This window comes from Entelurus aequoreus, linkage group LG28 (assembly GCF_033978785.1).
Source record: "Entelurus aequoreus isolate RoL-2023_Sb linkage group LG28, RoL_Eaeq_v1.1, whole genome shotgun sequence".
NCBI lineage: Eukaryota > Metazoa > Chordata > Actinopteri > Syngnathiformes > Syngnathidae > Entelurus > Entelurus aequoreus.
This window is the reverse complement of record NC_084758.1, coordinates 22,548,493-22,575,988: the sequence shown is the minus strand read 5'-3', so window position 1 is coordinate 22,575,988 and position 27,496 is coordinate 22,548,493. Positions and strand designations below refer to the sequence as shown.

The following is a 27,496-nucleotide window of genomic DNA, read 5'->3' as shown; positions in this document are numbered from 1 at the left end:
TAATAACATTAGAAAAGTAACATACATAATTTCCCACAAACTAATAAATTATACTGTACACAAAAAAAAACATGCTAAAATATGTCTTTGGTTTAGTTACGTTGGAATAGTCTCCTCCATAAGGCTAAAATTATGTTTAAATCATGGGGTGTCAAACTCATTTTAGATGGGGGGGCCACATGGAGAAAAATCTACTCCCAAGTGGGCCGGGACTGGTAAAATCACGGCGCGATAACTTAAAAATAAAGACAGCTTCAGATTGTTTTCTTTGTTTTAAAAATCGAACGAGCACATTCTGAAAATGTACAAATCGTAATGTTGTTGTGGTTTTTTTTTTACACTTACATGTCGCGGTTAATAGTACTCTTATCTTTATTTGTGGTTATTTATACTTTCTGAATAAATTATGTGATAATGTTCATCAGTCAACTCATTGGTGTTAATTTTCAATCCATCAAGATGAAAAAAATTATATCAAAATCAAATTACAGGATGTTATTTATGTAGTTTGCTCATTTTCCTCGACTGACTAAGACCATGTGGTTTATTTTGTTTTCCATTTGTAGCATCATCTACAAGGAATTGCTATTGCGACATCTAGTGGACACATTTAGAACAGCAGTTTCCTTCAATCAATAATTTTTGCTCATTTTTATACTTGGCAAACTCGTTTGACCCCTCTGGTTTAAATGGATTGTTTAAATGCACTCACTTTAATCTAACTCGTACCGACATAAATTAAAGCCACCGAAAGCGTAACTATATGAGGAAATAACATTTTAATTCGGCCTTTCTTTCAATAAATCCCCTCTAATGCCTTTCTCTCCATTCTCACGCACGCATCCAACCCTTCCCCTCTTTTCATTTCTTTACTTTTTGTTGTTTTATTCCCATCATCACATCTTTACAGGTGATCAAAGTCCTTCCAGTCCAGCCTCTCGGTGGCCGGCTGCTAACTATGGTTACAGAACCTTAGGTGTGTGCTTTTTAAATACCTTCTTTCTTCAAAAAAAAACAAACATGTCATAGCATGTCTCCTGCTGCTCTAATCCTCACTGCATCACGTGCGTCCTCGGGCTGCCGTACAACCCTGAAGGCCGTTGCTTACTTCTTCGCCAAGGTGATAGTAAAGCAGTGCATCAAAATAGGGATTTGTTAATATGTTCCACATATTATGGTGTTATTTCAGCTTAGATGGAACTATGAGAACAAATTGTGCTGAAACAGTTCATAATGAAAAAATATTTAGCTGTGTTTGCGTCAATGGTAGTGGAAAAACTATTTGATATGACACATGAAGTGCCAAATTATTAAGTTGTTCAACAGTCCGGGGTCTCAGTTGTGGTATTTTAGGCTTCATAATGCGCCACACACTTTCAATGGGAGACAGGTCTGGACTACAGGCAGGCCAGTCTAGTACCCACACTCTTGCACTATGAAGCCACGCTGTTGTAACATGTGGCTTGGCATTGTCTTGCTGAAATAAGCAGGGGCGTCCATGATAACCGTTGCTTGGATGGCAACATATGTTGCTCCAAAACCTGTCCCACATATTATGGTGTTATTTCAGCTTAGATGGAACTGTGAGAAGAAATAGTGCTGAAAGGGTTCATAATGAAAAAATATTTAGCTGTGTTTGCGTCAATGGTAGTGGGAAAACTATTTGAAATGACACAAGTTGCTATTTTACCTTTTTTTTTTTTTTTTTAGCAAAATACACATTTTGAAGTGCCAAATTATGCAACAGGCTCCTCATAATTCAAATATTAAAAACATATTGCAAGAATTAACAAATTAATTGTATAAAGGAGCTTACTTTGCAAACCACCAGGCTTTATTTTAAAGGGGAACTTGCATATTTTATTTTTCCTATCATTCACAATCAATATGTAAAACAAGAACATGTATGTTTTTTCTTTTTTTTTATGCATTCTAAATTGTAAAAAATGGATAGGGGATTTAGGCACGTGTGCCACATATAATGGTGTTATTTCAGCTATTTGATTAGACGTAAATATGAAAAGAAGTTGTGCTGAAACGGTTCATAATGAAAATATTTAGCTGTGTTTGTGTCAATGGTAGTGGGAAAACTATTTGAAATGACACAAGTTGCTATTTTACTTTTTTTTTTTGTGTGTGCAAAATACACATTTTGAATTGCCAAATTATGCAACTAGGCTCCTCATAATTCAAATATTCAAAATATTGCAAGAATTAGCAAATTAACTGTATAAAGTAACTTACTTTGCAAACCACCAGGCTTTATTTTAAAGGGGAACTTGCATATTTTATTTTGCCTATTATTCACAATCAATATGTAAGGCAGGAACATGTTTATTTTTCCTTTTTTTATGCATTGTAAGTTGTAAAATGTAGCTAATAGGAGTCATCTATTTTTTACATGCCGTAACCTGCATATTAACCATGTTTTACCGTTATTATAGGCGCTAATGTTGAGAAACTACTTTTAGTAACACGGTGCCTTGATCCCGGAAAAACTGCAACTCTTGACGTACTGAACCGGTGAGCTGCTGCATCACCTGAGTTGGTAAAAGTTAATTCCAGATTACAAACCATGCCTCTCACTTGTATCGGAGAAGGTTTTGGACACAAACCGAGAAGTTGGTCAACTTTGGAATTCCACTTAGACCTGAAGACGCGTTTGCTTCCAGCATTTTTTACCTGAGCAAATATTACGCTGATCGTCTAAACAGAGAACTTAAGTCTTGTGCTGAAAGAGATAAACATTCCTTCTATGAGAGCAGAGACATTGTACAATAAGTGATCGTTTTATATATGTTCGTAGTTTGCATTTCTTGTTTATCACTTAGCAATACTGCTACATGATGTTTAAGTGTTTCACAAAATCTGCATCTATTTAGCAGACTTTTCTAAAACTCATCCTCTTTATATTCAAGCTAAAAAATAGAATATATATATATATATATATATATATATATATATATATATATATATATATATATATATATATATATATATATATATATATATATATATATATATATATATATATACTGTATATGTCCAAACAACCTTCCCTAGTCATGGTGCAAAAAAAAAAAAAGAAATGCAACTGACATAAAGGTCAACACACATGGTCACACTTGTTCAATGAACTTTGTGAATTTTTTTTTTTCTTTAAAACAACGTTTGGCACATTTAAGCTGCTTGATATTTCTGATTAATTACAAAACTTTAAGAAGGTCGTAAACAAGGTAGTAGTCAAAGTTTCACATACTCTTAATATTCAATTAAATTAATTACATATCAATTAAAATATATGTACACACATATATCTACATATAAACACACACGCACACACACATATATATATATATATATATATATATATATATATATATATATATATATATATATATATATATATATATATATATATATATATATATATATATATATAAAAATAAATAATAAATATAAATATATAAATGTATTTATATATATATATATATATATATATATATATATATATATAAATGATAAATATAAATATATAAATGTACTTATATATATATATATATATATATATATATATATATATATATATATATATATATATATATATATATATATATATATATATATATATATATATATATATATATATATATATATATAAATGATAAATATAAATATAAATATATAAATGTACTTATATATATATAAATGTACTTATATATATATATATATATATATATATATATATATATATATATATATATATATATATATATATATATATATATATATATATGCACAAACCAAACAAATTTCCCTAGTCATGGTGCAAAACAAAACAAAAATACAACTAACATAAAGGTCAACACACATGGTCACACCTGTTCAATGAACTTTGTGAATATTATTTTTTTTTTAAACAACGTTTGGCACATTTTAGCTGCTTGATATTTCTGATTAATTACAAAACTTTAAGAAGGTCATAAACAAGGTGGGAGTCAGACTTTCACATACTCTTATTATTCAAATAAATTATGTATATATCAATTAAAATAATATATGTAAACACACATATATATATATATATATATATATATATATATATATATATATATATATATATATATATATATATATATATATATATACATATATATATATATATATATATATATATATATATATATATATATAAATATATAAACACATGCACATATATATGTTTACTTTACTATCTATCTATGTATATATATCTATATATATATAGATATATATACATATAAACACACATGCACATATATATGTTACTTTACTATACATATATATATATATATATATATATATATATATATATATATATATATATACAGTGTATATATATATATGTGTGTATATATATACAGTATGTGTTTATGTGTATATATATATATATATATACATATATATATATATATATATATATATATATATATATATATATATATATATATATATATATATATATATATATATATGCATATCTATATATATATATATATGTATATATGTATATATATATATATATATATATATATATATATATATATATATATATATATATATATATATGGGACGGCGTGGCGAAGTTGGTAGAGTGGCTGTGCCAGCAATCGGAGTGTTGCTGGTTACTGAGGTTCAATTCCCACCTTCTACCTTCCTAGTCGCGTCCGTTGTGTCCTTGGGCAAGACACTTCACCCTTTGCCTCTGATGGCTGCTGGTTAGCGCCTTGCATGGCAGCTCCCTCCATCAGTGTGTGAATGTGTGTGTGAATGGGTAAATGTGGAAATACTGTCAAAGCGCTTTGAGTACCTTGAAGGTAGAAAAGCGCTATACAAGTATAACCCATTTATCATATATTCATATATATATATATATATATATATATATATATATATATATATATATATATATATGAAGTATATATAAAGGAAGTAACATTCCGACCTTCATGTTATGTTTGAGTGGTGCAAACAAGTGAGGGAAATGATAGATTTTGCTCACGTTTGGTGCCCGAGGGATACTTATTATCATTTAATATCTTTTTAACAACTCACTTTTGCATAATAGGGGGACCTTTAAATACCAATACCTCCCCGGTTGCCGTCCTCTCGGGAGGCGAACCGAAGACTTACTAGCTCCGCCGCGGCACAATTCCTGGTGCTGCCAGTCACAATTACTCCCAATTCCGCACGCATTTCCCATTTCCTTGTCTCCACTTTGTGTGAGACGGGAAAGCCAACCCTGGAGGCTCCGAGCGTGCAAATCGCATGCACGGTATGTAATTATGCCAGGCAGTCCTAATTCAGCACTGGGGAAATGGACACATTGATGGACTATTGTGAGACTGTTGCAAGATTGAAATACTTTTCAGTAATAACCGACGTGTCTCGGGATTATGTGACGTCAGGGCCGGACCCGGGGGACAATGTGACGATTTCGATCTTATTCTGATAATAACGAGGCAGGGTGAGGCTACACTTTTCATATGACGCGCCCCGTCATTCAATAACTGACATTTTGCCTATTCACACAATTCGGGGCCCCACGCAGAGTGCAAGCATTTTTTACCTGAGTAAAGATTACGCTGATCATCTTAACAGGGAACAATAAGCCTTGTGCTGAAAGATATAAACATCCCTTCAGTCTGCACCTCAATGAGAACAGACATTGTACAGTAAGTGGTTGGTTTATATATGTTTATATGTAACGTCTTAAATTGCCTGTCGCCGTCTTAAGACATGTAATACCTGTACTTTTTAACATGTGCATGTGAGCGTAAAAAAAGGTTGTATTATAAAACTAAAATGAGGTAACTCGACCTTCAAAAGCGCCTGAATTGCAGGAACGTAAAGATCGTTACAGAACATTGTTTCGTGGTAATGTTGGAACTTAATGTTTGTACCGGTATCAAAATGTATATTGATACTTTCCTATATAAAAGGCACCACAAAAAATGACATTATTGACTGTATTTGAACAAAAACATCTAATGATACATTAAATATGTGTTTCTCATTGCAATCATTGAAAAATGTTGTCCTTAAATAAAATAGTGAACACTAGACTTAGACAAACTTTAATGATCCACAAGGGAAATTGTTCCACACAGTAGCTCAGTTACAAAGGATGGAAAGGATAAGGATGGAAAGGTATAAAGTAGACTAAAAATGTACCATAGTAGCAATATAAAATATAACATATATGTATTATTTACATATTATACAGTATACAATATATACTGATATATTATTATTTTATATTATATTTGTATATAATATATACAATATATAACAAATCCTAATTACCATGTACAATATTACAGTATATGTAAATGCTGCAACAAAAAAACAAAAAAAAAGGCAAAATAAAGTAGAGAGTAGATCCAGCAGAAAATATACATTGTAAACAAAGAGAGATAGCTAACATAGAAGCGGTCAGGTAATAGACAGATATCATCTATGGCGAGTGATTATACAGCTGGATGGAGTAATTTGTAGTAAAGTTGGAAATAAATGTTGGTATTTTTTTTGTGATGGAGTGATTGGAGCACATACTTGTTGGTCACAGGTTGGTTCTTTTATGAATTTATTGTGGGTCTACTGAAAATGTGACCAAATCTGCTGGGTCAAAAGTATACATACAGCAATGTTAATATTTGGTTACATGTCCCTTGGAAAGTTTCACTGCAATAAGGCACTTTTGGTAGCCATCCACAAGCTTCTGGTTGAATTTTTGACCACTCCTCTTGACAAAATTGGTGCAGTTCAGCTAAATGTGTTGGTTTTCTGACATGGACTTGTTTCTTCAGCATTGTCCACACGTTTAAGTCAGGACTTTGGGAGGGATATTGTAAAACCTTAATTCTAGCCTGATTTAGCCATTTTTTTGTACCACTTTTGACGTGTGTTTGGGGTCATTGTCCTTTTAGAACACCTAACTGCGCCCAAGACGCAACCTCTTGGCTGATGATTTTAGGTTGTCCTGAAGAAATTGGAGGTAATCCTCCTTTTTCATTGTCCCATTTACTCTCTGTAAAGCACCAGTTCCATTGGCAGCAAAACAGGCCCAGAGCATAATACTACCACCACCATGCTTGACGGTAGGAATTGTGTTCATTTTCTCCTCCAAACATATTGCTGGGTATTGTGGCTAAACAGTTCCATTTTTGTTTCATCTGACATCACATGGACAAAGATAAGACCTTCTGGAGGAAAGATCTGAACCCTCAAAAAAGCCAAAGACAAAGCAAACACTAGTATTTTTTATCACTTTTTGGGGCGTTTGCAGACTGCCAAGTTATAGGGAAAAGAAAAAAAAAGTGATGCTCTCCATTTTCTCTTTCCTGCGTCCTCCCCGTGGTAGGACAGTTACGGGGGCACCCGGCAGGAGATTGGCAGATTTAAAACACCAGCCCCTCATACATCCATTTTGGCTCAGGGATGAAAGCCGGGTCGTTCACAGCGAGGTGCATCCCAAAAGACACATCTAGGGCCCAGACAATCGTTTATATTTTTCCAGGAGTCGTTACCATCCCCTTGGTCTTACTCTGCTTTTATCCCGCCTCACCTTCACAGGGTGGTCCTTCAAGAAGTCGCCTTATCAGTTCTATGGAGTAAGTCTCTTAAGGACTGATGTGACATGGAACACGTGGAGGGGGGGGGGGGGGTATGCAACTTGCACTCATTAAAAATAGAGATGTGGCGGCGATAGATCGCTTACCGGGTTCACAGAACTTTCTAATCTTTCAAAGCCTTGCGGTTAATTCCGCGGGGCGGATCAGAAACGAGGCGAGGACCCCCCCCTCCCGTCAACCCCTCGCTGTATGTTTAATGAAGATGAAATTACCTCTCGTGAAATTTTAAAGAGGCAGAAGCGGAAGGAGAGGCAAGATGAAGATGCTCGAGGGAAACGAATGAAGGAGATGCTAAAGCCTTTGTCTTCCCCAAAGTCCCCTTTTCACCTTGAAGACATCATGGTGGACACCTTTTGAACACCGGTGAAACGTAACTATTTTGCATGACTACCGTATTTTCTATACTGAAAAGAGCACCCACTTAAATTTTTAAAGAAAACAATGTTTCCGTATATTAGCCACACCGGACTATAAACTGCAGATATATATGTTGTTAGGTGATTTATTTACACAGAAAGATTTTGTATATGTACATACCGTATTTTCCGGACCATAGGGTGCACCGGATTATAAGGCGCACTGCCGATGAATGGTATATCTGTTTTCATATATAAGGCGCACCGGATTATAGGGCACATTAAAGGAGTCATATTATTTATTTATTTTTCTAAATGTAAAAGACTTCCTTGTGGTCTACATAACATGTAATGGTGGTTATTTGGTCAAAATGTTGCATAGATGATGTTTTACAGATCATCTTCAAGCCGCTTTCTGACAGTCGCTTCCGGATGCGCCGTTTCGTGGGCGGTCTTATTTACGTGGCTCACCTTCGGCAGCGTCTTCTCCCCGTCATCTTTGTTGTAGCGGTGTAGCGTGCCAGGACGGGAGTGGAAGAAGTGTCAAAAGATGGAGCTAACTGTTTTAATGACATTCAGACTTTACTTCAGTCAATAACGCAGCAGCATCTCCTCATCCGGAAACAACAACACAGGAAATGTGTCCCGTGAAAAACCGTCCGACCGGAACTCTCTAATAACTAAAGTTCCTTGGGTGAATAATGTAAAGTCACTACACCGGTATGTTTTAGCGCTTTCATGGCGAGTTTACTGACAGATATAAGTAAGAACTTTACACTACTTTATATTAGAAATGGCAACAGCAGATGATGAATGTCACATAACAAGAAGATAGAGAAATAGAAGAAGCTTATCGACTACGAGGTCGGCACGGACTAAAAAGGCGGAGGCGCGCAATTTTACAGGACTTATGCAGATCCCAAATACAGATCAGCAGGTACCAGAAGGTAAGAAAAGTTGCTTTTGCATAAAACGCCAAATAATATGCCTTACCTTACACACACACCATAATAATACTTGTATGTTGAAGTACAGTACGATACGGCTTCATAGCTTACTAAAGTCGTACTAAAACATTTTAATAGATTTTTGTGCGTCGTGTGTAATGTTCTTTCATTTTGAGTGGTTCCTCCTCCACATTATGTGACTGGCTTCCTCATCATCTCTCAAAATGGCTGGGGAATCTCCATGAGTTTGATACTATTTTGATCATATCTGTTTATTCGCAAACTTGATAAGTCTTTTGGTGTCATAAATTATATATACTGTGTATAGACTGTGTATATATATATATATATATATATATATATATATATATATATATATATATGATAATAGCTTCAAAATATTTTCGTATGATCTCTTTTTTTGACGGAAATTTTAGCCCGGCTTTTGTTTAGCATCTATGACTAGTTTGTTTACATATTCAGCAACAATAACAACGAATCCCACGTGTTGGTGACTCAGTCTGTGTGCTTTTTTTATTGAGCACAACTGCAAAATAATCCACCGTGGGGCCATAAAAGTGTCTGCCTGCACTTTGATAAAGAAGACGAGAAACACTGTTGAATCCTAACGTGGGGAAAGGCAATGTAAGATTTTGCTTCTTCTTGCTTCTCTTCGGACACACACCTTGTTTCTTTGGATTTCTTTATTTTGCTGTTACTATTTTCCAGATTAATGTATTGCATTGGAAATAATAGGAGGAGAGTAATTTTGGTTTGTTGTGTTCGAAATAAACGGGTGAATAAAAATAATTCAAGACAGAACTTATCGCAAAGTACAAAAGTGGCGTCCGTGTAGCTCGCCCCTCCCTTCCTCTCTCTCTCCGCTCTTCGCCAGCAAGAGTCGTCAATATCAAATCATTGGTTTTTTTTATGTGGCACTTTTCATACACAAAATGCTGTGCAAATAAAAATAGACTAGACGGAAAAACCTACGCACAAAACAATGACAAAAACACAACATGGTACTGAGGCTTTAAAATGTGAAAATAAAATACAAATATTACATTAATATGGAAATACAAACATAACTTTGAGAGAATAGTAGTAATATTATTAATTAAGAGAAGAAACAACACAATAAAATAAGACAAAATATAAGAGTTTAAGATGGTCAGTGAAAAGCCTAATTAAAAAGGTGTATCTTGATTAAAAAGGTGTATCACAGGTGGGGGCCGTAGTGGCTAAATTCCGCCTCACCGTGGGTCTTTGTTCTGGTATTTGGTAAAGCTAAAAGGCCAGTGCCAGAGGACCTCAGGAGCAGGTCAAATAGATAAGAAGGTGCAAGGCCATGAATACATTTAAAAACTAATAATATGACTTTATTTATTTTATTTTATTTTATTTGTATTAATCAAGCCATCAAAATAATACACAATAATGCCATAATAATACAAGTCCAATTCCAAAACCAAACCCGGCCCAGCAACATTCAGAATAGCAATTAACAGAGCAATTAAGAGGACACACAAAAATGACACAAAACAATCCAAAAGTAGTCAAACAAAAACGAATAATATCAACAACAGTATCAATATTAATAAGAATTCCAACATAGCAGTGATTAGAAATCCCTCATTTACATTGTCATTACATCCATTTATGAAAAAATTATAATAAAAACCTTTTACAAATGAACAATATGTTCCACAAAGATAAAATAAGTCATATTTTATGTTCATTTAATACTTAAAACACATTCAAATAACAGATCCCATATTCCAATATATGACTCATTATTATCTAAACTAAATGCAGTTTTTTCTACCGATATCATTTCCATAGCTTGTGTATACCAGTCAGTATGAGTTGTATCATCAACATCTATCCATTGTTTTAGCATTACCCTTTTTGTTATGATGCATATTGAAAGAAATGCATTTTTACTCTTTAATAACCCATTACTAAATTGATGCAGATCCCCAAGAATACAAGTGTGCAGTGTCATTGGGGTGTTTTTATTTAGGTATGTGATTGCTTCTTTTGTTGTTTTCAACCATAACTCGTTAATTCTCCGACATTCCCACAATAAATGAACAAGAGTTCCGTCAGCTGCCCGATACTTCATACATAACTTGCTATCTACTACACCATTTTTAAACAGAATGCAAAATACAATTTATTCAAGTTCTTAAATTGACTCAGCTTATTTTAAATGCTTCTAAAGGTCGTATTGGCATTTTTTCAAATATCATTCCATGATATGTCTCTTTTCATCTGAAATGTGTATTAATAATAGAACTTTAAAATCCACCCTGAAGCGGACGGGGAGCCAATGCAGTGACTTTAAAACTGGTGTAATGTGCCCCCGCCCTCTAATCTTTTAGTTCGAGTTTTGTAATAATTGTAGACTTGTGATATTATTTTTGGGAAGGCCAGAACGGTAGAAGAGATGTCAAGTGTTCATTTATTCATATATCCCGTCATTTTCTGCATGTAAATCCATCCTGAAGTGGACGGGGAGCCAATGCAGTGACTTTAAAACTGGTGTAATGTGCCCCCGCCCTCTAATCTTTTAGTTCGAGTTTTGTAATAATTGTAGACTTGTGATATTATTTTTGGGAAGGCCAGAACGGTAGAAGTGATGTCAAGTGTTCATTTATTCATATATCCCGTTATTTTCTGCATGTGAAACTAATGAGTATAATGTTTTTCTATGTTATTTGGCTATCTGGAACAAATGAATTAATTTACATAGAAAAAATTACTTTTATTTTTGGGTGATTTGGTTGCTTCTTCTCAACCTTCTATGGGGCTCTGAAAATGCTTGCCTTAGAGTGTGTTCTTCCAAGTGGAGGTCAAAAAAGGCCTCCTTTCGGCTTCCACTTGAGGGTGTTAATAGTTGCTATTCATTGGCGCGGCCCGAGAGGCCAACCTGCAGCAAGTGGAGCTAACATGATTTTATTTATTTATTTTTTATATTTCAAAGACGACGAGGTCCCTAGTAGGACTCCGCGGTGCCACATGCTGTTGCTCGCACGGATTTAGCAGATTTGAGATATTAAAAGGCGAGATGAGAGCAAAGCGCTGCTGTTTGAAATCCATCACCTGTTTCCTGTTGATAAGGAGAGGTAAGGCAGATTATGCACTGCCACTTCTTTCAAGAGTTCATGTCCTCGGGTGTGGACGAAGCCTCTCACTTTGATCCCAAAAATTATAATAATAATACTAATAATAATGAAACACTCCTGCAAATGATCGCGGCAAATTCAATAATGCATTTTTTAAATATTTTATTTGACCTTAAAACAAGTATTGCAGTTAGTACAAAATATGTAATTGCACACTTTTTTACAGTACATTGTTGCAAAGACCTTTAACAAGACAACCTCCTAATACATCAGATTACAAAAAATGATCCATTTTACTTTGAAATATATAATTAAGACAAATATAAATAAATAAATAATAAATGGGTTATACTTGTATAGCGCTTTTCTACCTTCAAGGTACTCAAAGCGCTTTGACAGTATTTCCACATTCACCCATTCACACACACATTCACACATTGATGGAGGGAGCTGCCATGCAAGGCGCTAACCAGCACCCATCAGGAGCAAGGGTGAAGTGTCTTGCCCAAGGACACAACGGACGTGACTAGGATGGTAGAAGGTGGAGATTGAACCCCAGTAACCAGCAACCCTCCGATTGCTGGCACAGCCATTCTACCAACTTCACCACGCCATCCCCATATGTATATATATATATATATATATATATATATATATATATATATATATATATATATATATATATATATATATATATATACCAACTTCACCACGCCATCCCCATATATATATATATATATATATATATATATATATATATATATATATATATATATATATATATATATATATATATATATATATATATATATATATATATATATATATATATATATATATATATATATACATATGGGGATGGCGTGGTGAAGTTGGTATATATATATATATATATATATATATATATATATATATATATATATATATATATATACACACATGTAAGTATATATTTTATAACTATATATATATAGAAATATATTACAGCTGTTTAACTACTAGAACTGGCACCCGATGTAATTAAAAATGTATTCATTTTTAATCTGAATCGAATTGTTGCCCCCAGGAATCAAAATGCTCTCATGAAAAGTAAAGAAAAAATAGTTTTCCTTTGTTTGTATGATTCTAAATGGTAAAAAAAAAAAAAACTCCTTGGCCGAGGTAATAAATAAAGCCAGCGCCAAGAAGCACTCAGTCCAACTGCTTATTGAGCCATCATGAAGTGTGCACGTCCCAAACGAGCTCGTCATATCCTGCAGTGTGCAGTTGCCTTTTTTTTTTCTTTTTTTTTTATTTCCTGCTCCTCAGTCTCCCAACAATATTGCTTCCCGAGTACGGGGGCAGTTATGAAAGGTCACCCTAAGTGTAAATCGTCAATAGTGGATCAATTTCGGAGAGCAAATATGCTTTGGAGGTCCCGTAATGGAGGGTTTTATCTTATTTTTTTTTACCCGCGGCACATTCACCCAATAAGCATGATACGGTTCATCCCGAGATGAATTCCTATTAGAGCTATAAATTTGCCGTGCTTAAAGCCAAAGAAATGCCCAATAAAGCGGGGAGAGACCGTCCCACCCGCTGAAAAATGACCCTCATATAATGTAATCCCACTGCAGGCATCATGCTTGGTGTTGAAGGATGAACACGTTGCTTTGCTTGAATTAAACCGAATTCACTGCTAATTAGGCATACAAGAAAGGCCGGCTGCTCATCAGGAAACGTGCGTGGGAGTCGGACGCCTTCCGGTTTGTTCCGCTTAAAATAACGAACGCAATCAAATCTGTCTTATAGGTTTTTCTTTTTTCCTTTCTCTTAACACAACCCGTTCCACGTGTCAGCAGCAATGGAGAGGAATGAATTTGACTAAAAGTCGACAAAGATACCGACAATGACGAGATGAGCGATATCAGTCGTCCCCGTGGATGCTGATAATGAGTTGATATGATAATAGTTTCTTCGGACAAAGATGTCAAGGAAATTATCAAATATTTTTTTATGTTGGCTTGGATAAGAAGCAATTCCCCAAATTATTTTTTGCACTTTAGGAATTATTAGTCTTCTACTTTGTATTCACTTTGAATAATGCATAATTGTGTGAATGCTTCAAAGGTTTTCTACACCAAAATGCATCTATTTGTTATTATTCATCTACTTCTTCTTCTCCAGATTTTGCCGCGCTCTACCTTCCACATTTTTCACCCGATTCAAACCGTTCCAACTTTAAACTGTTCAGCCTATTCGGGAATTGCGGGCTTTCCCTTGAAAAATTCCGAAAATTGCCAGATTTCCCAGAATTCCCGGTTTTTCGGGATACTTTTCCCATTCAAAATGAATTGGCCATTTTTCAAACTTTCCCCATTTCCCCATTTTTCATCCTATTCAAACCATTCCACCTTCAACGTATTCCACCATTCTGGAAATTAAATTCCCAGTTCAAAAAAATTCCAGGATTTTCCAGAATTCCTGGTTTTCCGAAGCCCTATTTCCACTCTTTTTTTCTGGCGACTACTCCTCCCACATTTTTCAACCCACTTCAACGGTAAAAATATTTCTCTTAAACTGGACAAAAAACAAAGTTGTTTTTTAAACTGGAAAAATTCCCAATTTTCCCCAAATTCAAGGAATTCTGTATTACAATTTCTCAATTCAACATTTCTCTACCGAGTTGAAAAATGTCAACATCTACCATTTCAACTCATTCAGACTATTCAAGTTTTTTAGCATTTTAAAAAAATTCCCGCTTTTTCCGGAATTAGCAATTTTTTGGGAAATTCCCATTGAAATCAACGGGACATTCTTCAAAGTTCCACAATTCCCACAATGTTCATCTGATTCAAACCGTTCTAACTTCAAACTGTTCAGCCTATTCGGGAATCCCTTGACAAATTCCAAAAGCTGCCAGATTTTCCAGAATTCCCAGTTTTCCGGGACATTTTTCCAATTCAAAATGAATTGGCCATTTTTCAAACTTTCACCATTTCCACATTTTTCAACCTATTCAAACCATTCCGCCTTCAACACATTCCACCATTCTGGAAATTTAAACTATTATTTTTCCAAGTTCAAAGAAAGGCCAGGATTTTCCAGAATTCCTGGTTTTTCAAAGCCCTATTTCCACCCTTTTTTCTGGCGACTACTTCTCCCACATTTTTCAACCCACTTCAACCATTCTACCATCAAAACATTCTTCTTAATTAGGACAGAAAACAAAGTTGTTTTTTTAACTGGAAAAATTCCCGGTTTTACCGAAATTCCAGGAATTCCGTAATACCATTTCTCAATTGAAACATGTTACTACTTCAACATTTCTCTACCGATTTGAAAAATGTCTACACCAACCATTGCAACTCATTGAGACCATTTAAGTTGTTTCACATTTTCATAAAATTCAGGCTTTTTCCAAAATTCCCCGATTTTTTTAAAAATTCCCTTTGAAATCAATGGTTCATTCAAAGTTTCACAATCCCCACAATTTTCATCTGATTCAAACCGTTCCAACTTCAAAATATTCAGCCTGTCTAGGAATTATGTGCTCTACTTCAACAATTCCAAGATACATTTCCTAGATTTCCCATAATTCCATTTTTTATTTTTTATTTTCCCCATTCAAAATGAAGTGTCCATTTTTCAAACTTCCACAATTCCCACATTCTTCAACCAATTCAAACCATTCGACCTTCAACATGTTCCACTCATCCTGGACATTCAAACTAACACTTTCCCAAGTTCCGAACCAAATTCCGGTTTTCCTGAAAATTCAAACTCTTCAACATTCAAACCATTTCAACATTCATACTCCATTCTGTCAGCATTTCAGTTCAACTTCAGCATTGGAGCATTCACATGCAATTCCTTCAGGAATTGCTTCATCTAGTTAAAAAAAATAGTTTTCTTTCCTTCATTTCCTGTTAAAGTAAACTGTGATAACAACAAAGTAAACCATTGTTTAACCTTTTTGCTTCTAATTTGGGGTGTCCTGATGTGATGTTGACATTGGATATCGGTCCGATTCCTGGCAAAAAAAAAGCCAGTTGACATCTAAATGTTATGCAAAAGGCGCACAAGTTTGGTCTTTGCTTTGTTTTTTGTGAGTCGTTCACACAAGATGAACATGGTCATCTATGGGCTGGCAGCTACACAACAGCTCGGCACACAGTAGCGCACAAAGGAGACGTACGTGATACGTGTCATTTAGTGAACAATATTGCAGTCTAGTGTTGTCCCGATACCAATATATTGATACCGGTACCAAAATTATTTCGATACTTTTCGATACTTTTCTAAATAAAGGGGGCCGCAAAAAATTGCATTGACTTTATTTTAACAAAAAATCTTACGGTACATTAAACATATGTTTCTTATTGGAAGTTTGTCCTTAAATAAAACTTGTCTTTTATTAGTAAGTAAACAAACAAAGGCTCCTAATTTATCTGCTGACATATGCAGTAACATATTATGTCATTTATCATTCTATTATTTTGTCAACATTATTAAGGACAAGCGGTAGAAAATGAATTATTAATCTACTTTTTCATTTACTGTTAATATCTGCATACTTTCTCTTTTAACATGTTGTATCTACACTTCTGTTAAAATGTAATAATCACTTATTCTTCTGTTGTTTGATAGTTTACATTAGTTTTGGATGATACCACGAATTTGGGTATCAATCCGATACCAAGTCGCTACAGGATCATACATTGGTCATACTCAAAGTCCTCATGTGTACAGGGACCTATTTCCTGAGTTTATAAACATAATATACATTTAAAAAAACGAAAGAAGATGTTGTGATGCCAAAAATATCTATGTAATCTTAGTAGTATTGACTAAATACACTACTGTACTTGGTATCATTACAGTGGATGTTAGGTGTAGATCCACCAATGGCGTTTGTTTACATTTTGACGCCGGTGAGCTATGGTGTGTAGTGAAGCATGTTTAGGTAATTTTCAGAGGCGGTAAAATACTGAATATGATTTATTAGTATTGCGGTACTATAATGTCAGTATACCGTACAACCCTAAGTCCTAGTAATAAATATTGTAATTGTAATATCGACGTAATCATAGTAGTATCGACTAGATAGAAAAAAGTAAGGGATGCACAAACAACAGAAGCTAAGACAGCTGAAGTTTAGTTTCAGTTTCTATATAAATGTGTGTCTAAAAGAGAGACAACAAAGCATATACTTCCAGTACATTGACAGAGTAATTAGCCGGGGTTAATGAAAAGTTAAAATTAGACCACAGCGGCGCTCTGCATGTTACGCGTCTACCGCTAATGCCGACTGATGCCCATTCGCTACGCTCTTCCCCGCGTTTTACTTATTTATCTGTTTATTTGTGTCAGCTTTACTTATTGATGGGCCTTAAGGATATGACGGCGACTTCCATTTGCTGAAAGGCCTGCCTGCGCTCGGCTCCGCCGGCACAACAAAAAAGAAAGTCAGTCGATGGACAAGACACGGTTCACCCGGAGTTGAGGTAACCATTACTTCTTGTAATGGAAAAATGAAATGGGCCATTTTACTTACAGAGTACAAATACCACTGCTTTAACCTCGTAGCTATTTTGTGCGTACGTGCAATCTCTTCATTCATTCTTCAGATTTTTGTAAAAACTGCACAATGAAAGAAACACTACTCACTCGCCTTTGTAAGCCTTCTCGCTGCTTTAGCGGCACTTTCAGCTCTTATTAAATGGCCTTTGCTGGGATTCACCCGTGAGGCTTCGAAAGGCAATGAGCATTTGGATGATTCCTGCTGATATGGTGTCGGCTCAATATCGTTACCGGCCAATACTCAAGGCTCCAATATGGGTCGATATTGTATTGGAAGTGGAAAAAAATGGTACCGTGATTGATTGATTGATAGATTGAAACTTGTATTTGTATATTACACAGTTCAGTACATATTCCGTACTATTGACCACTAAATGGTAACACCCAAATAAGTTTTCCAACTTCTTTAAGTCGGGGTCCACGTTAATCAATTCATGGTACAAATATATACACTGCAAAAAATCAGTGTTCAAAAACAAGAAGAAAAAAATACAAAAATTAGGGGTATTTTACTTGAACTAAGCAAAATTATCTGCCAATAGAACAAGACAATTTGACTTGTCAAGACTTTCCAAAACAAGAAAAATTAGCTAACCTCAATGAACCCGAAATAAGTATATTCTCACTACTAACTGTACTACTATATGAGTACGTATTTTCTATTGTTTCACTGAAAATAAAACAGCAAAGTCCAGTTGGCTGTCATCTGTTTTATAATGAGACACAATTGTGTCAAAGTCATGATTTTTTTTTTTTTACGTGCTTGAAATAAGAAATATTACTTTAAAAAAGTAGTTTTATACTTGTGAGTGTTGATGACACAGCTTTGCAACAGTTGATATTCTAGTTTCAAGCATGTTTTACTCAATATAGGTCACAAAATTTCAGCTAAAAGCTGTATTATCTTACTGAGATTATTTAGGACCAAAACACTTAAAACAAGTAAAACACTAACGTAAAATATGCTTAGTGAGAATAATTATCTTATCAGACAGAAAATAAGAAAATATCACCCTTATTTGAGATATTTAATCTTACTTAGATTTCAGTTTTTGCAGTGTACTATCAGCATAATACAGTCATCACACAAGTTAATCATCAGAGTATATACATTGAATTATTTACATTATTTACAATCCGGGGGGTGGGATTTGGAGGGGGCTGGGGCGGGGGGTTAGGTTGGGTTGATATCAGCACTTCAGTCATCAACAATTATATCATCTGAGAAATGGACATTGAAACAGTGTAGGCCTGACTTGGTAGGATATGTACAGCGAGCAGTGAACATAGTGAGCTCAGAAAGCATAAGAACAAGTATATACATTTGATTATTTACATTTGATTATTCACAATCCGGGGAGGTGGGATGTGGTGGGGGGAGGGTGTTAGTTTAGGGTTGAAGTTGCCTGGAGGTGTTCTTTTAGTGCGGTTTTGAAGGAGGCTTGTACTAAAAAAATGCTGTCTTTGGCCCGCAGCCCATTGGCACATTTTCACTTTGGCCCTTGGAGGCAAAATGTTCGGGGACCCCCGGTCTAAAGAATGAACTGATAGCAAAAGCAATCCAAGCACAAAAGCGAAGAAGCAGTTTTTGAATTGTCCCCCATAACTGTGCAGAAACTGACCTTAAAACCGAAGTCTGTCCTGAACTGTTATTATGGCAACCCCCCTGATCATTAGCATTATTCTGTTGCCTTTGGCGGCGTCCAATGGAAGGATGATGTAATGAGTGAGTGTGATGGTTGTTTATTCTCGCGACGACATGTTTGCTGTTGTAAGCCACCGAGGGAACGGCAGAGCTCAAGTGCACCCCTGTGCGCACTTTGGAGGTCATTCCCTTCACACGCCAATACTTCTAACCGGGTCTGCCAGAGGACCTTTGGTCTACACTCCTACGACCGTGCAAATCTACTTTGCCACTTCGGATACTTAGAGGCGTATTTTCAACGCTTGTTCTCATTAGCGTCACGGGTGAGCTGGAGCCTATACCAGCTGACTAGTCGGGTCGGCAGTCAGTCACAGAGCACATACCAGTATAGACCAACAAGTCACTCACATTCATGCTTCTGACTGGGAGGCCCGCATGCTAACTACAGGTCGTGGTCAGGTCAGGATAAGTTGGGATAGATATATGAAGAATATGAGTAGAAGTGCATACAATAAATAAATAAAAAATGAGTAATTTGTCATTAACTAGATGAGGCAATTTCTGAAGGAATTGCGCATGAATGCTCCAATGCTGAAGTTGAAGTGAAATCCTGGAATTTTTTTTTTAGAATTGTTGAAGTAGAGCACACAATTCCCAAACAGGCAGAATATTTTGAAGTTGGAACAGTTTGAATCAGATGCAAAAGGTGGGAGTTGTGGAACTTTGAAGAATGTCCCATTGATTTCAATGGGAATTTCCCCCCCAAAATTGGGAATTTCGGGAATAGCGGGAACTTTTGAAAATGGTAAAAAAAACTTGAATGGTCTGAATGAGATGAAATGGTTGGTGTTGGAATTTTTAAAATCGGTCAAGAAATGTTGAAGTAGTAACATGTTGAATTGAGAAATGGTATTACGGAATTCCTGGAATTTCGGGAAAACCGTGAATTTTTCCAATTAAAAAAACAACTTCCTTTTTTGTCCTGATTTGACGGTGGAACGGTTGAAATGCGTTGAACAATGTGGAAGGAGTAGTCGCCAGAAAAAAGGGTGGAAATAGGGCTTTGGAAAACCAGGAATTCTGGAAAATCCTGGAATTTTTTTTAACTTAGAAAAACAGTAATTTGAATTTTCAGGATAGTGGAATATGTTGAAGGTGGAATGGATTGAATGGGTTGAAAAATGTGGAAATGGTGGAAGTTTGAAAAATGGCCAATTCATTTTGAGTTTAAAAAATGTCCCGGAAAACCTGGAATTCTGGGAAATCTAGGGAATTTTTGGAATTAGTCATGGGAAAGCCCACGATTCCCGAATAGGCTGAACCGTTTGAAGTTGGAACAGTTTGAATCAGATGAAAAAGGTGGGAGTTGTGGAACTTTAAATTTCAATGGGAATTTCCCCGAAAAAATTGGGAATTTCGGAAAAAGCGGGAACTTTTGAAAATGGTAACAAAATTCTATGGTCTGAATGAGTTGAAATGGTTGGTGTTGGAATTTTTAAAATCGGTCAAGAAATGTGGAAGTAGTAACATGTTGAATTGAGAAATGGTATTACGGAATCCCTGGAATTTCGGGAAAACCGGGAATTTTTCCAGTTAAAAAAACAACTTCCTTTTTTGTCCTGATTTGACGGTGGAACGGTTGAAATGCGTTGAACAATGTGGAAGGAGTAGTCGCCAGAAAAAAGGGTGGAAATAGGGCTTTGGAAAACCAGGAATTCTGGAAAATCCTGGAATTTTTTTTAACTTAGAAAAACAGTAATTTGAATTTTCAGGATAGTGGAATGTGTTGAAGGTGGAATGGATTCAATGGGTTGAAAAATGTGGAAATGGTGGAAGTTTGAAAAATGGCCAATTCATTTTGAGTTTAAAAAATGTCCCGGAAAACCTGGAATTCTGGGAAATCTAGGGAATTTTTGGAATTTGTCATGGGAAAGCCCACGATTCCCGAATAGGCTGAACAGTTTGAAGTTGGAACAGTTTGAATCAGATGAAAAAGGTGGGAGTTGTGGAACTTTAAATTTCAATGGGAATTTCCCCGAAAAAATTGGGAATTTCGGAAAAAGTGGGAACTTTTGAAAATGGTAACAAAATTCTATGGTCTGAATGAGTTGAAATGGTTGGTGTTGGAATTTTTAAAATCGGTCAAGAAATGTTGAAGTAGTAACATGTTGAATTGAGAAATGGTATTACGGAATTCCTGGAATTTCGGTAAAACCGGAAATGTTTCCGATTCAAAAATCAACTTCATTTTTTGTCCTGATTTGATAGTGGAACGGTTTAAATGCGTTGAAAAATGTGGAAGGAGTAGTCGCCAGAAAAAAAGGGTGGAAATAGGGGTTTGAAAAACCAGGAAATCTGGAAAATCCTGGAATTTTTTTGAACTTGGAAAAATAGTCATTTGAATTTTCAGGATGGTGGAATGTGTTGAAGATGGAATGGATTGAATGGGTTGAAAAATGTGGAAATGGTGGAAGTTTGAAAAATGGCCAATTCATTTTGAATGGGAAAAATGTCCCGGAAACCCGGGAAATCTGGGAATTTTTGGAATTTGTCATGGGAAAGCCCGCGATTCTCGAATAGGCTGAACAGTTTGAATTTGGAACGGTTTGAATCGGGTGAAAAATGTGGAAGGTAGAGCGCGCCAAAATCTGGAGAAGAAGAAGAAGTTGAATAATAAATAGATTAATTTTGGTGTAGAAAACCAATTATCTTTAATTAATTAATCTATTTTTAATATCACCTAAACATTGTGTGGAAAAACCTTTTAACTTGAGGTGTTTCCAGTTAAATGTATTAAAGATTGATGTATAAACGAAAAAAAAAGTGGCTTAATAAAGTCATTTATTGTTTTTAACAGGCTTGAGCAGATTTTATTTACCAAAATAAAACATCAGGTCCATATAAAGTTAATACACGTTGAGTTTGTTGCTTTACCTCTGCTTCAGTTGATGTAAAACTAATAAAACCAGAGCCATCATTCACAGTGCTAGCTTATGTTGACAATAGTGGTTTAAGGGAACAGATTTAACAAATAAATGTTTTTATTCGTCACAATTACCTGTCAGAGGTTTGTTGGCTTTGATTTGTTTTCCTAAGACTGTCAATCACACATGTCTGGTAAACGTACATTATGTCATGTTTTAAACGGTATTTAACGACAGAACATGAAGTTTTGGTTTTATTTCAGATGGCAGATGCAAAACAATGTCCTCTATTGAAGCACACTCTGATTTTAGATATAATGTACATGTTATATATCACTTTTAGGGATGTCACGATATTATAAATACCGCATCAAACAAAAACTTGGCGAGTGTACATTTTTCCTGGCGTTTTGGCGTTGGCTGGGTCTGTAAATAAACGCCATCTCGCAGGGAGTGTGTTCGTACTCGTTGTGGATGAAAGGAAGTGTTTCTTAGGACGTTAAATATGTTCGTAACTGGTTGAGTTATGTTGCTAACAAAAAGAAAAACAAGCCCAGGACAAAACAGAACCTATTTGGCGGAGGTAAGAAAGTCTGCCTTCTGCTAAGCCAGTGGTCAGCAACCCAACGTGTTGAAAGAGCCATATTGGACCAAAAATACAAAAAACAAATCTGTCTGGAGTCACAAAAAGTTAAAAGTCTTATATTAGTGTTATAATGAAGGCAACACATTAAATAAGTGTCTCAGATGGTGAGATAACTTCTGGAAATTACTACCAAAGATAAATGTGTGTGCCCAAGTTAAAGGAAAGGACAGGCTGTCTTCTTCTAATGGATGTATTACAATCTTTGCAAGCTGGGTAATGTTTGCTGTGGTCTGGAACAACATGGCACACAATCAGAAATGCAGCCAATTTTACATACAGATAATCAATCAATCAATCAATGTTTACTTATATAGCCCTAAATCACAAGTGTCTCAAAGAGCTGCACAAGCCACAACGTAATACCGTGAGAGTCCAGTCCATAGTGGATCTAACATAATAGTGTGAGAGTCCAGTCCATAGTGGATTTAACATAATAGTGTGAGAGTCAAGTCCATAGTGGATCTAACATAATAGTGTGAGAGTCCAGTCCATAGTGGATCTAACATACTAGTGTGAGAGTATAGTCCATAGTGGATCTAACATAATAGTGTGAGAGTCCAGTCCATAGTGGATCTAACATAATAGTGTGAGAATCCAGTCCATAGTGGATCTAACATACTAGTGTGAGAGTCCAGTCCATAGTGGATCTAACATAATAGTGTGAGAGTCCAGTCCATAGTGGATCTAACATAATAGTGTGAGAGTCCAGTCCATAGTGGATCTAACATAATAGTGTGAGAGTCCAGTCCATAGTGGATCTAGCATAATAGTGTGAGAGTCCAGTCCATAGTGGATCTAACATAATAGTGTGAGAGTCCAGTCCATAGTGGATCTAGCATAATAGTGTGAGAGTCCAGTCCATAGTGGATCTAACATAATAGTGTGAGAGTCCAGTCCATAGTGGATCTAACATACTAGTGTGAGAGTCCAGTCCATAGTGGATCTAACATAATAGTGTGAGAGTCCAGTCCATAGTGGATCTAACATACTAGTGTGAGAGTATAGTCCATAGTGGACCTAACATAATAGTGTGAGAGTCCAGTCCATAGTGGATCTAACATAATAGTGTGAGAATCCAGTCCATAGTGGATCTAACATACTAGTGTGAGAGTCCAGTCCATAGTGGATCTAACATAATAGTGTGAGAGTCCAGTCCATAGTGGATCTAACATAATAGTGTGAGAGTCCAGTCCATAGTGGATCTAACATAATAGTGTGAGAGTCCAGTCCATAGTGGATCTAACATAATAGTGTGAGAGTCCAGTCCATAGTGGATTTAACATAATAGTGTGAGAGTCAAGTCCATAGTGGATCTAACATAATAGTGTGAGAGTCCAGTCCATAGTGGATTTAACATAATAGTGTGAGAGTCCAGTCCATAGTGGATCTAACATACTAGTGTGAGAATCCAGTCCATAGTGAATCTAACATAATAGTGTGAAAGTCCAGTCCATAGTGGATCTAACATAATAGTGTGAGAGTCCAGTCCATAATGTGTCGTGAGACAGGCAAATATAAATTGAATGCACAGAGGAAGTAGAGTAAAGGAAATTAAATGAACTCAAATATACCTACAAATGTGTCATAATGATGCAATATGTACACACAGCTAGCCTAAATAGCATGTTAGCATGGATTATTAGCACTCCAGGCAAGTCAATAACATCAACAAAGCTCACCGTTGTGCATTCACGCACAGTATAAAACGTTTGGTGGACAAAATGAGACAAAGAAGGAGTGGCATAAAACACGTCTTTCTGTGGCAGCGTCGGAGAAAGTTGTACACGTAAACCAACTACGGTGAGTTCAAGGACCGCCAGAGTTAGTAGGACAAACGGTGCTGGCCAGATACTGTTATTAGTGAAGCATACACACAAACATATTAAACAGTGGGATTTCTGACAATTAGGAGGGTTTGTGTTATGTTTATCCTCCTACAGAAACATTATTAAAACAACAAATATATTTCCCCCCCATCTTTTTCCATTTTTGAAAAAGCTCCAGGGAGCCACGAGGGCGGCGCTAAAGAGCCGCATGTTGCATGACCCCTGTGATAAGCCAAGAGCGCCACTTTTGTTTTGAGCGTTTCCAAGGCAGTGCAGCAAAACAAATGTTCAACGCGGGAAATACGAGTAAACTAAAAAGCTACTTGATACGTCCTCTATCCATCCATCTATTTTTCTACTCGTTCATTTACTTTTAATGTCAGCTTACTTTCTCTTTTAAAGTCCTCAAGTGTCCAGGGAACATAATATACATTAAAAAAAAAAAATAAGAAGATGTTGTGATGCCAAAAATATCGATGTAATCATAGTAATATCGACTAGATACGCTCCTGTACTTGGTATCATTACGGTGGATGTTAGGTGTAGACCCTCCCATGGCATTTGTTTACATTCAGGAACGGCGTCATAGTGAAGTGTGTAGTGAAGCATGTTTAGCTATTCCTCGTCCTGCAGTGATAATAATACTTGTAAGACACTTACTTTATTTGTCGCCATAAAGGCGAGGATTAGTGATTTAGAAGTAGCTAAAACGCTGCCGACTGCGGCTGGATGTTAGCCGCTAACGAGCTAGCCATGTTTGAGGGCGTTTCAGTGTTATAACTTCACCTTTATCCTTAGTTTTTAAGCCAAAACGCGTCCGTTCTCCCTTTTCTGTCTACACACCGTGTCTGCTTGTAAGTACTCCGTGATTGTGCGCTGCCGAACATGCTCCTCTGCTTGCAAAAACCAACAATGACACGACGTGTCATTGGGGGGTTTTGTGGACCGGTACGTTTTAGAGACGGTATAGTACCAAATATGATTCATTAGTATCGCGGCACTATACCATAAAACCCTACACTGCAAAAAGTCAGTGTTCAAAAACAAGAAAAAAAAATACAAAAATTAGGGGTATTTTATTTGATTTAAGCAAAATTATCTGCCAATAGAACAAGAAAATCCGGCTTGTCAAGACTTTCCAAAACAAGTAAAATTAGCTAACCTCAATGAACCCAAAAATACCTTAAAATAAGTATATTCTCACTAATAACAAGTGCACTTTTCTTGGTAGAAAAAAAAAAAAAGACACCTTTTTGCTCAATATGTTGAAAAATATTCTTAAATTAAGTAAATGCTAGTGCCATTATCTTGACATAATGATATGCGCTCGGCATCATGATTTTTTGTTCATGCTTGAAGTAAGAGATTATTACTTTAAAAAAAGTAGTTTTATACTTGTGAGTGTTGATGACACAGCTTTGCAACAGCTGATATTCTAGTTTCAAGCATGTTTTACTCAATATAGGTCATCAAATCTCAGCAACAAGCTGTAATATCTTACTGAGATCATTTAGGACCAAAGCCCTTAAAACAAGTAAAACACTCCAACATAAAATCTGCTTAGTGAGAAGAATGATCTTATCAGACAGAAAATAAGCAAATATCACCCTTATTTGAGATATTTAATCTTACTTATATTTCAGTTTTTGCAGTGTAGTCGCTACAATAAGGAACACAGTCACTTATGACCGTATCATTTCACTAAATGTGCAAGAGTTGCAGGAGGAAATAAACATGAAGAAAGCACACCGTTTTAATTTTCATGAATTATCCATAGGACGTACGACGCGTATGTCGAGTTCACATGTCTGCCTGCAGCGCGTGGGGACGGAGCTGTTGCCGTCGACGGTGCAGGATGCACATCGAAGCGTGCGTGTGCGTGTCCTACATGTGCACATATAGTACGACGACATATACATCCTCCACTGTGTGAAGGTATGTGTGTGTAGTTCGTGCTCAGCTGTCCAGTCTTCCCTCATATTGTCCATTTGCTTGATACCACGTCTACCCTGAAGGCATCGCCGGCTAAGTAAAGGACGAGGCCGCTCACCGCATTACTGTACCTCCACTATCCCCCCCTCCCGCCCCCCTACTTTCTCTCCGGATTAGTTTCTTCCAGTTGCCCGGGTCACTATTGCCTAAGGACGGATTAGGGCGGATTGAAGCTGAGATATCCTTTTTTTTACATTCCTGACGATTAGAGAGGTGCGGTCTGTTCGTGTCGCAGTCGTATTTGTCGGGGTTTTCTCGTTTTAGGGTGAGTTGTCGTTTTTGCACTTGTTATTTTGACTCCCAAAGGTTAGGTAGGAGACGGTGAAACTAAAGTATTATTTACGCATCATGTTGGAATTTGTTGCACCGTAAAGTTAAAGTTAAGTTAAAGTACCACCAGGTGTGGTGGAATTACCCTCAGCATTTGACCCATACCCTTGTTCCACCGCCTGGGAGGTGAGTGGAGCAGGGAGCAGCAGCGGTGGCCGCGCTCGGGAATCATTTTGGTGATTTAACCCCCAATTCTAAACCTTGAGTGCCAAGCAGGGGGGTAATGGGTCCCATTTTTATAGTCTTTGGTATGACTCGGCCGGGGTTTGAACTCACGACCTACCGATCTCAGGGCGGACACTCTAACCACATTTTTGAAACCGTCTATGGTTTGTGGTTAAAGAAAGACCTTGGAAGACATGCAAGCGTACAGAACTGTATTACATGCATACAGTTGTTTAATCATTGGACAAATGGTCAATAACCTATTGCTATTTAGTTCTTGCATTCCCCTGTGAAGGATTTCA

General features: G+C 36.0%; 1 protein-coding gene across 4 annotated transcripts in view; it reads left to right on the top strand.

The window, feature by feature from the left end:
* diaph2 (diaphanous-related formin 2) overlaps window positions 1–27,496 on the top strand; it is a 1,018,926-nt gene that overhangs the window by 889,773 nt on the left and 101,657 nt on the right. The window lies entirely within an intron of this gene.